Source organism: Amblyomma mixtum, chromosome 7, assembly GCF_055824585.1.
Source record: "Amblyomma mixtum isolate Tamu chromosome 7, ASM5582458v1, whole genome shotgun sequence".
NCBI classification, from domain to species: domain Eukaryota; kingdom Metazoa; phylum Arthropoda; class Arachnida; order Ixodida; family Ixodidae; genus Amblyomma; species Amblyomma mixtum.
The window spans coordinates 74,994,312-75,008,234 of record NC_143018.1 but is presented as its reverse complement, the minus strand read 5'-3'; the positions used below and the strand labels follow the sequence as shown (position 1 = coordinate 75,008,234).

The 13,923-nt window shown below is 45.8% G+C and overlaps 1 long non-coding RNA gene across 1 annotated transcript; it reads left to right on the top strand.

Annotated features, from left to right (window-relative positions):
- Window positions 1–4,361: 4,361 nt before the first annotated feature.
- LOC149336534 (uncharacterized) lies at window positions 4,362–13,474 on the top strand. Its single transcript, XR_016284570.1, has 3 exons — window positions 4,362–4,995; window positions 11,949–11,984; window positions 13,444–13,474. It is a non-coding gene; the product is annotated as an uncharacterized LOC149336534 (long non-coding RNA).
- The last annotated feature ends 449 nt before the right edge of the window (window positions 13,475–13,923 follow it).

Sequence of the window (13,923 nt, the reverse complement as noted above, 5' to 3'; positions counted from 1 at the left end):
AAATTGATGAAAACTTTGCGATATCAAAACTTTTTGCGTACCCGAAAGCAAATACTTCCGAAAAAAGCCAAATTCTTAGATCGTGCAGATTTCCTGCTTGGCCGCAATCACTTTAGACCCGATAATGAGGCAGGCTTTCGTGAAAAAGCCAGGTGTACCCTTCACTGTGCAGGTTGCATCAAATTCTGCGTAATAGATATGGAAAGACCACAAAGAAGACCGGTAAAATATGTAACTTCAATGCCATTTTCAAACCGGCGGCTTAATCTTAAACGGGCCCAAGTAAAATACTAGCCGGTTCTTCATCGCCCTCTGCACCAAAGCAGGATTATGCGGCAGCCTACCCTGAGCCACTGGTACCGAGATCTCCGACGAAATTCAATTCAATTTATTTTTTTTTGCATTTTTTACAGGAGTAGAAAAAATGCGAGGGAACGCAACAAAAATCTGCTGATAAGCAGCAGTCGAATGCTCATGCAGCTGGTCATGCATGTTCATGCATGATGTTCATGCATGTTCATGAATGTTCATGCATGTTCATGAATGTTCATGCATGTTCATGAACGTTCATGCATGATGGTCAGTGAAATGTTCATGCAGCTGAGTGGCAACATTTGCCGCCTTTCATGGAGGGTTCCACTTTGGCAATTCTCAACTTCTACAGTCCAGTGTTTTCAACAGTGGTTCAGAAATAGCTGCCACAAGGAAAGTAGACCAAGTGAAAAGAAAAAAAACTAGTTTCCTGCTTTCAGTGTAGATGGCGCGTCGATGAACGGCACCGAAGCGTTTAAAATTGGCTTTTGCGTCGTTAACGACTGTCAGCCCAGAAAGAGTCACGCGATGAAAATATTGATGGCATGCGGAACCTTAAGACGCTACATGCTACCCTCATTCAGCGACAGCTGCAAATATTAAGTTCAAGCTCGGTTGGTAGAGCACCGGACGCAAATTTGGAGGGCGTCGGTTCGGATCCAACCTGCGGCATGTGGCCGTTTTTTCTGCTTCTTTCTAATCATTTATATTTAATACAATTACCCTGTTAATCTGTCATTAATGAACGCCAGAAGAAAAAACGAAAAAAAAAAACGTCAACTATGCTCCTTAACTTCGGTGACCACTGATCTCCACTAGGGGAGTTGGATGCCGCATCGGGCGCCCGAAAGTGAAGCCACCGGAAGTAAGCGGCCTTGTCCCGGAAGTCAGCCTTTGGCAGTGCATGAAATCGGGCCTCAGCACGGTTTTTCAGTTCCAGTTTTCTTTTCCCACTTAGCATTTCGTCTTTTCGTCGTTCTCGTCTTTTTACATGACAATGCCTACCTGTTGCCCGTCAACTGAGTGGGGAGACCAGTGAGGTCTTCGGAAAAGACGTTTCAAAAATAAGGGTCCAGTGCATCGCAATGGGACAACACCAGCAGACGACAGGACGTCGCTACACGCAGCAAGTATGGATCCTCGTATACTCGGCTCGGTGTCGTCTCGTTTGCCTAGCTTCGCCAACTCTGCTCTTTACTGTGATCCTTGCTTATGCTATCAATGGGGGATAAATATAAGAAAGAATAGGTGGAAACATTCACCAGGCATCTGAATTTGCAGCGACCATTTTACCGAATTATGTGTAGACCGAACCGGAGCGAGGGCTACGTTACTATCTGGTGAGGTGTCGAAGGTGTTCGGTTGGTTCACGTTAGCGCCTCCAAAAGGTATGGTACTGCTTTTTCGACGGAGCGTGTCATGTACTGTTTTGTATTGTAGTAAGTTAAGCCTGAATTGGCTTTAATTCGTGGTGCTTGGTGCAGTTCACTTCTAACAGCGCTTCTCACGCGCACTGCAGAATTCGTCTTTCTTGTCAGGCGTTCCTCTCGCGCTGTGTCTTTTGTTTGCTCCGGGAAAATCCGGTTTTAAGGTTGCCTAGCCTCATCGTCATTCCACTACTTCTTCTTCACGATCGGAATACACGAACCAGACAAGAATACAGGGTTTAATGCACGTACCCCTTTGCCGCGGTAGGGTGAGACCTGCATGCCTGTTTTCTTCGGTTTCTCTGAAACTACAGGATTCTGCACACAATGCTCACATTTCTCGCGTTCATCTTGCTTGTTCCTTTCATATAACAGCAGACATTACACGAGAACAACGCAAAAAACTGAGAACGAAAGGGCGAAAGACGCGACTTTTTGCATTGAAATACACAGCAGACAACCGACTTCCGGGACAAGCCGTCCAACTTCCGGTGGCTTCACTCGCGCTCGTCTCATAAAGCTGGAAGGCGGCATCCAGCCACCTAGTGAAGATCAGTGTCGGTGACTGCTAGCTTCCTCAATATATCAAAACGAGCCCCTTTTTTGCCTTCCCTGTCTGCTCAATGGCTAACGATGACCTCGATTCTGGCAGCCTTGATGCCTTAGGCAGGGTAAGACTGTTCTCGCACAGCGTCCCCCCTCACCGTTCGACCATGTTCGTACGTGGCACTCGCGGTAATATAGGACGCACTTCGTCCACCGCTATGGACGAAGGTGGCGCTGGTGAACACTCGCAAGCTTCGCTTACACTACACATAGATACCCCCGAAAGCAGATCGGATAGCCCTAGTTGGTTAGAGCACCGGACGCAAATTCGGAGGTCGTGGGTTGGGATCCTACCTGCGGCATGTGATTGTTGTTTCTTCGGCTTTGTAATAAATTATTTTCAATAGAATTACTATTTTCATCTCATATCGAGGAATCCGCGAATTTATTAAAAAAAAAAAAACATGCGCTATTCTCTTCGGCTTCAGTGACAGTCTTAGTTGTTTAGAACACCGGACGCGAAATTCGTACGTCGTGGATTCGGATGCCACCTGCGGCATGAGATTGTTTTGTTTTCTGCTTTCTAATAAATTATACTTAATAGAATTGCTCTCTTAACCTCACATTCAAGAACACAACGAATTATATTTAAAAAAAAAAACATGCGCTGTGCTCTTCGGCTTCAGTTATTGTTAGCTTCTGTCAAGCAATGTACATCCCACAGTTCTTAAAAAGGAATCAGTGGTTCGAGTTAAAATGCTGTCTCCAGTATTCGCGCATCTTGTTTTCCGGGAAATGCCTTGAGTTACGTATTAATATCCTACATTTCTCCACTGGAAGCCTTTTTTGGGTGAACTTCGATTAAACAAAAAAAACGGTACTCGCAAAGAGCCAGAGCTCTGTTTCTATGATGTACATGAAAAGGAAAGATAACTAGAGCCATCGCAAACGTCGTACTCCAAACGACAAGGGTCCTCATGACGGTACAATGCTTCCCGGTTGTCACAGGTTTCCCATAGCTAGCGACAATGCAGATGACAAGTCCTACATTGCGAGTTTTGAAATGAGGTTTACTGGAGCAGTGAGGCGGTGACGGAAGCTGGCAGTCGAGTGTCGTCATCATCCGCCTAATTACATACACTGCAGGACAAAGGGCTCCTCCATACACCTTCATATAACCCCGTCAAGTGGAATACAGATTTTCGCCGTCCGTCACGCAGAAAGTGATTGTTATCTGCTGGACGTAAACATCTGCGCTACGGCCCGCAATGTCGGTTAGTTTTATGGCACGGACCGAGTCACAACTTGTGGAAAGACTGTTTTCTTAATTCTGTTTTCCATCTCGACGTACCTCGGAATTCCTGTATAATAAGCACTCTCAGCTCATACTTCAGACTATATTTCTTCATGTCATGTTAGGAACAAAAGCCGTCACCAAGTTCTGACATCTAATAAGCAGCGAATGATTTGCTGCTCTAGTCTGTCTACCATGCCCGAACTTCATTACCGAACGTCACGATAAAGCGGTGATGAGAGGTTGACGTGACGGCTGGCAGATAAGGTACATCTGTCAGTAGCATGCCACGATGTTCAGGCACCATGCGCATATTCGTAGCGGCCAGTGGATTATATATTCCGGGCATCGTGACCGTGCGGCATGTCTTTCCTTAGGCAGCCGAAAGCTATACTTCGCAATGAAGACTCTTTCTTGCCTTTTCTTCGTCGCTTTGTGTCTAGGAGGACTCTGCCCGCCGGCGTCAACATCAGGTAATTACCTCTGGACCGTTTGTTCCGCCTGCAGAACTTGAAGGCGCGGACGGTGGATTGTCAAACTTGTGTCTTGAGTATATTTCGCTAACATCGCATCCTTTCCAAACATGGCTTATATTAATAGCCAGCGGGCTTAAGTCCTGACATGTAGCCGATGTAATATATCTGAACACTGCTGAATGGTAGTATTTAAAGATAATTTACTTTGCAAAGGAAAGGAATCAGTTCGTCTTAATTTACATCGAGAGCAGCTGGTAGACCCTGTAGCGCATCTCACTAATACCTAATGAATACATAGATTTGCTTTGAGCTGGAACGTTAAGGTAAACACGCAGCAATTCATTCTTTATTGTCAGGATTTTCAGATGCACGCAGAAAACATGTTCACCTGCAGGAAAGAGAATAATTATGCGCTAAATGTGTTCTCCGAAGCGCATAGACTGTTTCAAATTCCATTAAAAAGAACATTAATTTTGAGGCACATAGGTTGAGCTGCTGTTCACGATTTGTTGGATTTGACCAATCTAACGGCGCTTGTAACGTTTTTTTGTTGTCTTTGTGTGGAAAAAAGCAAGAACAATCATGGGCTGCATACTGATGTAAAATTACACTCGAGTCGGTATAGCTGGGTGATGACAATGTAAACCAGCTGTCATACGTTTATGAAACGCGAATTCTCATCCAGAGCACATTTACTTCAGAGGCAGCTGCCTATCTTAGGCTCCTTGCGAAAACATTGCTGAAATTGTTCCCACGGTAATATTTTCTTCCAGAAACTTTTCACTGCTGCACTACCACTAGACAAAAAGCGGGGAGGTTTTGACCATCGCTTCAATTTTACGTCGAGTGCTTTTAGTAAAACCTGAAATCTCGCGTCTTCTTTCTGTCACTTACAGACTGCGTCCACGTGAATTTTCCTGACTTAGGGACCATCAGGGGTGTAAGTGTATTTTTTTTCTAGCAAGATATTCTGAAGGCGAGTTAAAATGCGCATGCCTGTTCTGTTCGTGACCAGTGTCGTAGTATGCGCAGTAATAAATAATGCCACTTCAGTACTGAGTCTGACTAGGAAAAATATGCAGCACATTCAGAGCGATGCTTAAAACAAATTATTCTGGATTTCACCAGTATTTAGTGAGAACCATTGATTCTTGCGCTTTTTTAGTCTCTTTTATTCTGGTATCCCAAACTCATGGATTCTTCAACGCTGCAGTGGAAAAGGTCGCTGTGTACTCGAAGTGAAAAAAAGGGGCTGGGGCATATTCTAGTCATATTTTTATTCCAACTTTGTAGCCATTTTAATAATGGCTGATGGAATAGTCAGCCTCACTTTAGGCCATTATATTGTCGTCTAACAGTAACAAACTTAACAAGACCAAATTATTTACGAGTTTCAAAACACTGCGACTAGCATTACAGGAATCAATGACCTCGCTCCAGAGAGTCAGTACTTGTGCACTAACGACGCTGAGCACTTATATTAGATATGCTACCTAGCCCTTAAAAACAAAAAAGCAGCTTCAACAAAATATTGGCGCTCCCTTACGTGGTACTAAGATGGTCTACGGCGAAAGCCTATAGGGAACGCCTTTCATGACCCGCGATTACGATCCGGCTTGTTGGTCATTCTAGCGTGGGCTACATACAGGCTGTTTCACCTAAGACTTTACACAACTCTTAAAATTAGACGTTTCGGTTAAAAAGCGTTTTTTTCGGCATAGCATTGTCAGTGAAGTAGTACATCAGAATACAGCCAAGAGGTGGTGACTAGCCGGCTATTTAACTAATATTGAATAGTGAGCCTCTTAACTATTACTGTTAGGGTCTTTAATTATTGAGAGGCGTGTACACATCAGTTTTTAGAATTTTGAAAAAGCTGTTAAAATCGGCGCTGCGGCCGAGCAAATTTTGGCTACAACGCGCCAAAATACATATCGGTTTTGCGGCGCTTGCAAGCAAAGCAACCCTTTGGTCAGTTATGTCATAGCGAGCGCCTCTTTCTATTTCCTAGTCTTCTGAACTCTCCAATGCACGTAACTCGTCGAAATAGCCGCTCTAACGAAATAGCGAAAAAGAGCGCTTTTCTAACTCGAAAAGCCTGTTTTTTTTAAAATCGTGTAAAGAATTAGGTTAAACACCCTGTACTGCCAGCCGCACTGTTTCACTCCCTTGGGTCAGTTATTTTGAGCGCGGTTTTTTAGCCGTTAAGTTTACGGACCCCTTGCGAGTGGTGCCGTTGCCCATCAGTTGAGCGCTTCTCATCTCCTGTGTTTTGACCGCGCCGCAACAGGCCTACATGAGAGCGCTCTTGCTTTTTGCGCACACTCTAATAGACGAAGAATAAGCTGAGGCAGGTTCCAGTTAGAGTGTCACCTTAAAATACACGGAATACTCAAGGCTGCCAGTTTGGACATAATCTCAGTTCCCACCCAAAAGATGTCAATTTTCTAGTGGTTTCGGCGCATTGAAAAATCAGGGACAGCGCCTAGGTAGCGCCGCTAAACCTAGCATGTTATTGCACTTAATGTCGCGGTTTCTCGTATGACCAATCGCACATATTACGGACAGAGCTTTTCTACTGAATTTAGGTTTGTGTGTATCCGCTGCATACGAGAAAGGTAGCGGTGTCTCGATGCCTTGCCTAACGTTTGTTGAAAAATCACTAAAATTTGCACAATGGACTTGTATTAAAACAGCGGTGTTTTGGAGCCTTTTTGAGTGAGAAGTAAATAACTTTTGAAGAACGTACTGCTACCAGCGCTTTTTTTTAGCGCTCTGCAATATAAAAAAGACTATGGCTTTACATTGTTCAAAGCCATATTTGCCGAACCATAGAAGACAATTCTCCAAAATTGTAATTTTGACTACAGGGCTACCCTATACCTAACTTCGCAGGGTTATAAGCCAATGCGACCATACACACGTATGTATACTCCACGCCGTAGACGCTGGCCTAACACTACAACGCACATATGAAGAGGTTGTCACATCGTGAATTTTGATACGAAAGCATTATACGGCCCATCAGCAACGAAACCCGGTGCCGGCTTTGACCGTAAAAAGTAGCCACGAAAAATCGGTGTTATGCTATCTGACTAGGCACGTGATCACAAAAAGGCTATCAGATAGTGAATGCGCGTACGCATTGTAGACATTGTGCAGACATAGCGATAGAGATGTTGTTGTGTTGGGTTTAATGGCGCATAAGCGACTATAGCGATAGAGTCGTCACAGTGGCGTTATAAGTATATTGTAAGGATCTTTAGGTCAAACCCATTCAGGGTTAAGGACTTAAAGGTAAAGAAAGGCATTCCGCCAAAAGAGTATTATGTCTAAGGCCTTTAGGTCAAATGCCATCACAGTCGCATCCTTTGACCTTTAGGGCTTTATCCCAAAGGCCTTTACGTCCAAGGATTATAGGGTAAAAGTCTTAAGGCCAAACGATGCGTTCGCATTCAATGCACGTAAGGACCTTAAGTGTCCACCATAATTTTTGTGCTCGAAAAACAAGCCACCCTGTATAAGTAATGCCTTGTGACCTCGAGCGTACCTAGAGCTTGGAAAAACGCTAACATTATCTTAATTCATAAGACAGGAGACGTCAAGGGATTGAAGAATTACAGAGCGATCAGCTTATTGTCTGTTGCCTACAAGTTATTTACTAAAGTAATCGCTAATAGGGTCAGGACAACCATAGACTTCAATCAACCGAATGATCAGGCAGGCTTTCGTAAAGGATACTCAACAATAGACCATATTCACGCCATCAATCAGGTGATAGAGAAATGCGCAGAGTATAACCAGCCCCTATATATTAGCGTTCATTGATTACGAGAGAGCATTCGACTCAGTAGAAACCTTAGCAGTCATGCAGGCATCGCGAAATCAGGGTGTAGAAGAGTGTTATGTGAAACTATTGGAAGATATTTATAACTACTGCACAGCTACCATAGTTCTCCATAAAGACAGATATAAAATTCCAATCAGGAAGGGTGTCCGGCAGGGAGACACGATCTCGGCTATGCTGTTCACTGCCTGTTTACAGGAGGTATTCCGGGGCCGGAAACGGGAGCAGTTGGGGATAAGAGTTGATGGAGAATACCCAAGTAATCTGCAATTCGCTGATGACATTGCCTTGATAAGTCACTCAAGACATGAACAGAAAAGCATAACAATGAGTTAGACAGGCAGAGCAGAACGGTGGGGCGAAAAATTAACATGTAGAAAACCAAAGTACTATTCAACAGTCTAGCAAGAGAACAGCAGTTCGCAGTTGGTGGCGAGGTGCTGGAAGTAGTAAGAGAATATGTCTATTTAGGGCAGGTAGTGACAGCTGATGCGGATCATAAGAGGGAAATAACAAGAAGATTAAGAATGGGGTGGAGCGCATACGGCAGGTTTTCTCAGATCATAATTGGCAGTTTACCAATATCCCTCAAGCGAAAAGTATATAACAGCTTTATCTTACCGGTACTCACCTATGGGACAGAAACGTGGAGGCTAACAAAGAGGGTTCAGCTTAAATTAAGGACAACGCAGCGAGCTATGGAAAGAAAAATGATAGGTGTAACCTTAAGAGATCGGAAGTGGGCGGAGTGGGTGAAAGAACAAACGCGGGTTAATGACATCCTAGTCGAAATCAAGAGGAAGTGGGCTTGGGCAGGGCATGTAATGCGAATGCAAGATAACCGCTGGTCCTTAAGGGTAGCGGACTAGGGGTGGTATTCTCCCGGTGTTGCCTTTTGCCACATGTCGCATTAGGGCGGGGCCTAGAAAAGTGCGTACAGTTGCTCGAAGAAACGCAAAACGCCCCCGGCACTTTCGTCGGTGGTGCTTTCATTCACTCCGAGAAGCGACAATTTACCACTGCTGATTCACTAGCAGCAGTAGTTTCGTATCTTTGATAGCAAGAATATTTGCCATCACATGACATCTAATGTTCAAAAAACATTTGCAGAATTAATATAAACTCGCTTTACTTCATTTAAGTCTACAAAACACCGCGAAAAAGCTCCAAAGCTATTTTTGTTTCGTTCCGGACGGTTGTGCTAGGTTTCGGCTGCGTTTCGGGCAGTTGCAGACGGTAGCAGTGTAGCTGGAGGTCCCATTAGGCTTGCGCGCTCCAGAATCGAGAGCGTATCTGAAAACCTAGGCTGAATTGCAGCTTAAACTTTATCGTCGAAGCAAGGTAAGTCATAGCGAAAAGCAACATACCAGTAGTTGCCGGTAAACATGCCGACCGGAATCGCAAGGACTGCTGAATTGGCTGAAGAGGGCGGCTCTCGCTTGGAAGGACGCCGCCATGTTTTCACGCTAAGGGCGCAAAAGCCGCAACTGCCGATTGCGTTCGTACGCTAACGCTATTTCCCCATTAGCGTTCTGCGCATGCGCACTCTGGACCCGCTATTCCGCTATGCACACAATTACAAAAAGCCCGCAGTACTAAAACTCTCTAATGTTCAGTTGTAGGTTTGTAAAAATCGTCACATTGCTTTAAATCCTCTTTGGCTCGTGCAGACACTGTTTCCTTGCACTAATGTGCATTAAAACGCCTTGAAGGGTCATGTAGATACGAGCGCAAGCGCTGCCAAGGTCATCTCGTCGCAGCGGGCAACGTCTGCTTCGTCGTCTGTTTACGACGGTGCAAAGTAAGTTCGCATGGCGAGTGGCAGTCCGGCTCAGCAGACGGTAGCCACAGTGCTGTGCTCTTCGACAGCCGGTAATGCCGCCGACAAGATTCGTCGGCCAAGGCAAACTGGTCGCGATGTCCGCGAACACGCCACTCTTCGCAACTCAAAAACCAGGCAAGGAGAGTGGGATCCATGGCGTCTAGTATCAATTTTGTAGCCCGTCGCCCGCGCGAATCGCTTCAGCGCATTCCGTAGTTGGACTAAGCGTAGTAAATTGGGGCGGCGTCACGATGACTTAGCAGGAAGGCGGATCCGTGTCGTCACGCCGCTTTCACCGGAGCTCGAGCCAATGAGCGAAGAGCGAATGCGACATGTCGCAAAAGGCGACACCGGGAGAATACCACCCCCGATTCCAAGAGAAGGCAGGCGTAGCAGGGGGCTGCAGAAAGTTAGGTGGGCGGACGAGATTAAGAAATTTGCTGGAATACGGTCGCCGCAACTGGCGAGGGATCGGGTTCATTGGAGAGACATGGGAGACGCCTTTGCCCTGCAGTGGGCGTAGTCAGGCTGATGAAGATGATGATAATTTTTTTTCTCTCCAGAAAATTATGCATGCGTTAGCTACTTGTCATGCGTCACGTGGCCTCAATTTTTTGCGGCAAGAGGCACATGAACACGGTTAAAATCTACCATGACTTGCCACATAAAGTGCACTGTTGCGATGAAAATGTAGTCACATTCCTAACTTCAAAAACTTCACATTTTTGTTTCAAAACAGGCTCTTGTTGCAAAATGCAATCATTGCCATTGTACGAATCTGCCCGGTTCTAGCTCAGCCTATCCTACTTGTAATCTAGAGCGCATCAAGCCAGTTACCATGCATTTCAAGCACCCACTCTGCAACGTCGCGCTTGACTAATCTCCGGTTTTATTCTGGTCGCTATTCCTTGTTCTAGCAATTTGAGCATCATCCACTTTGAGAATTCGCCTTAGGCTCCCTATATGCCTGACAAAGACAGCAGGGCTACTTTCTTCGTGTCGCGACCGGTATGAGGCGTGTGAGATGTTCTTTGTCAAACCCGACGCACATGCTCAGGAGCAGCTAAGGCAGCTCAGGCTGGATGCACCAGCATGTGCGGACAGCTGAATCCTCGTGCGCGGCAGATTAACGAAGAAGCGCGCCTGACCGTTCGTCTTCATCGTCTTCCTTACAAAATGCACGGCGGACGGCGTTGCGCACAGCGCTGCGGACAGCGTTGCGGACAGCGTCGCGGACGGCGTTGCGGACAGCGTTGCGGACAGCATTAAGGACAGCGTTGCGGACAGCGTTAAGTACAGCGTTAAGGACAGCGTTGCGGACAGCATTAAGGACAGCATTAAGGACAGCGTTGCGGACAGCGTTAGTACAGTGCTAAGGACAGCGTTGCGGACAGCGTTGCGGACAGCGTTAAGGACAGCATTAAGGACAGCGTTGCGGACAGCGTTAAGTACAGTGTTAAGGACAGCGTCGCGGACAGCGTTGCGGACAGCATTAAGGACAGCGTTGCGGACAGCGTTAAGTACAGTGTTAAGGACAGCGTTAAGGACAGCGTTGCGGACAGCGTTAAGGACAGCATTAAGGACAGCGTTGCGGACAGCGTTAAGTAGTGTTAAGGACAGCGTTGCGGACAGCATTAAGGACAGCGTTGTGGACAGCGTTAAGTACAGTGTTAAGGACAGCGTTGAGGACAGCGTTGAGGACAGCGTTAAGGTTAGGAATGCGCGCTAACCCGCAACGGCGCCTTATATGATATTTCTAAAGCGATTTGAAAAATATTAACCTCATTGGCCGAGCATCTTAATTGGAAGCAGCGCCTTCGGTGCCTCGTTTAGCCAAGAGGCCTGAATAGAATGCTCGTTCGAAACCTGGTGCAATGACTTTTTTCCCCTTGGCAGCTAAATTAACAGTCATTGCTCAAGGGCATTATAATAGCCGCTTTAAATACTTCATGAAATTCAGTGCAAATCCGTCTGAGCATTTTATGGTGTGTCGCGCTCATTCCCATGTGTGAAGGGGTATGGAGCTCACTGTCTTACTTTGCGTTAGTGAGGTAATGTCAGGAAATATCTGAGGTAAGTCATTTCGATAAAAGTAATGGCTGGCAATGTTTCCATGCACCTCGGCCACCGCCGACTGCGTGAGAGAAGTTTTGAGGACCACAGTTCTCTAATTATATTGCCGCACATTCAAGTTGTCTAAATAAATTTTCTACGTTCTTTGCAGTGCCCCGATGTTCAATACAGGTGCACCAGAGAATTCGTGAGTGCGAAACCTGAACCTGACAGAAGGGGAAATTCATTGGGCGACAAGCGAATACACTGTCCGTGCGATAACACTGTGTTTTCTGCTTGTAATTTCTTGCGAACTCTAGAATCCTCCCGGCGCGAAGTTGTGCGGATGCATTCAGCAAAACCAAATCGTAACGATGCCTTATGCGTGTTATCATAGCGAAACCCACTGCAAAACAGAGGTGAATGAAAAAAAAAATAACGGTGATTACAGAGAGTGTTGGAAGAAGCCTCGGACACCTCGGTAGAAATTCGCGGGGTTTAGCACTATGTATACGCGGCCAATTGTTTAACAGCATCGGCCGAGTGTCAAGCGAGCAATCGTACAGCGCTCTGCGACAAGGCAGATCGGCATAGCAAGCTGGAAACGACGTGATGTTTGCCCGCGCGTGCATATTTCCTTCTGTATCACCGCCTTTCTTCGTCATAGGCCGCATTACTGTGGTTTATTCGAAATGGTTTATACTTTAAAGAAATGGCTGTGATGTATTACGTGAGGCTATACGACCATCCACGCTGCGGGTCTCGGTGAACATGTTTCGTGCACTGAAATATCTCCGCAGAAAAACAATTTTCAGCCTTGGTGCAATGCTCATAAGGCCGCCATGGTTGTTCGTGGCCTTTATATGTGCCAACTTTCCTAGGCCATAGACCGACGCAGTTATCCCAAAACCTGACTGCACGGCTCAGAAGCGGTCCCCATAACCTCGCAACTTTTCACCGAATCTGTACGGGCTGTACGTTGCCTACACTGAAGATTATAAACTTCCAGACTGGCCATTATCTGCACCCTAATTTACTATCTAGCAACGACGGATGGATCTGGCAAAGCTGGAACTTGAAGTAATCTGTGCTTTCAACCGACAGCTGAGATATCACTTTCACCACGCTTGAAACTATATAACTGACTTCAATATTGATTATTCCACTTACACTAAAAAAGAGCTCAGTATTGGAAATTTTAAGATTCTTTAATGTGAGCCACAGTTACAGGATTGCACACTCTCATCAGCGAGAAAACCAACGTTGGCTGTGACTTACAGTGCAGGGAGGTAGACTAATCCCACAGTTATTCTGTAGATGCCAACGCCGCGCTTATTCTCAATAGTAAGAAGCTGAAGAGGAGAAGCAGTGTGAATGAAATAACCAAAAATCCACAAGTTATAAAGCAATACTAAGCCAGCAGTGACAAGAAGACAAACTTCGTTCTTCATGATACCCTCTTCAGGATCCGCACTTAAGTTTCTGCTAAGAAATCAATAAAGTATCTGCGCTCTGCAAATTAAATGAACGTGGCTTATTATGCCTAATGTGAACATGCTTAATGACATTTTTCTGTATTTAGTAGGCCATCGCCGAATTTTCTGAGCATCGTTTTTTATATTTACGGCGTTTTTTCTCTTTCCGCATGGACCTGACTTCTGGTGCAGTTCTTTGGAGGCGCTCTACCGATGCTGTTCCGCGTAAGTGAGCAAGGCCTAGACGAGGAGCCGGGATGATGGCTGATGAGACGGATACGACGACATATTTAAACCAGAGATGCAGCACGACTGCAAAGCGGCATAGAGAATAAGATTCGTTAATATCCGTGGATTGAAAAGTATGCATTTTAGGTGGGCAGAATGTGAAATGGAGCGGACTTTAACGTCCGGTATCCTCACGTGCGCCCTGAAAGACACTGTAGCTTTAGAGTAGGGATAGCAAAATTTAATGAGGTGCACGCCTGCGATGCGTTTACCGGGTATGAACACCGCGTATCACGTGCAGAACCTGCGGCGAATATGCGATGATTAGCAGAAGATGGCGTCTCCTGTGTGCAGAACTGTACAGCCGCTCTAAACAGCTCTGTGCAGTTCACATTGTAACGTGGTAGTGGCGGAGTGCATCGCTGCTCTGCGTTTGCCGAAGAG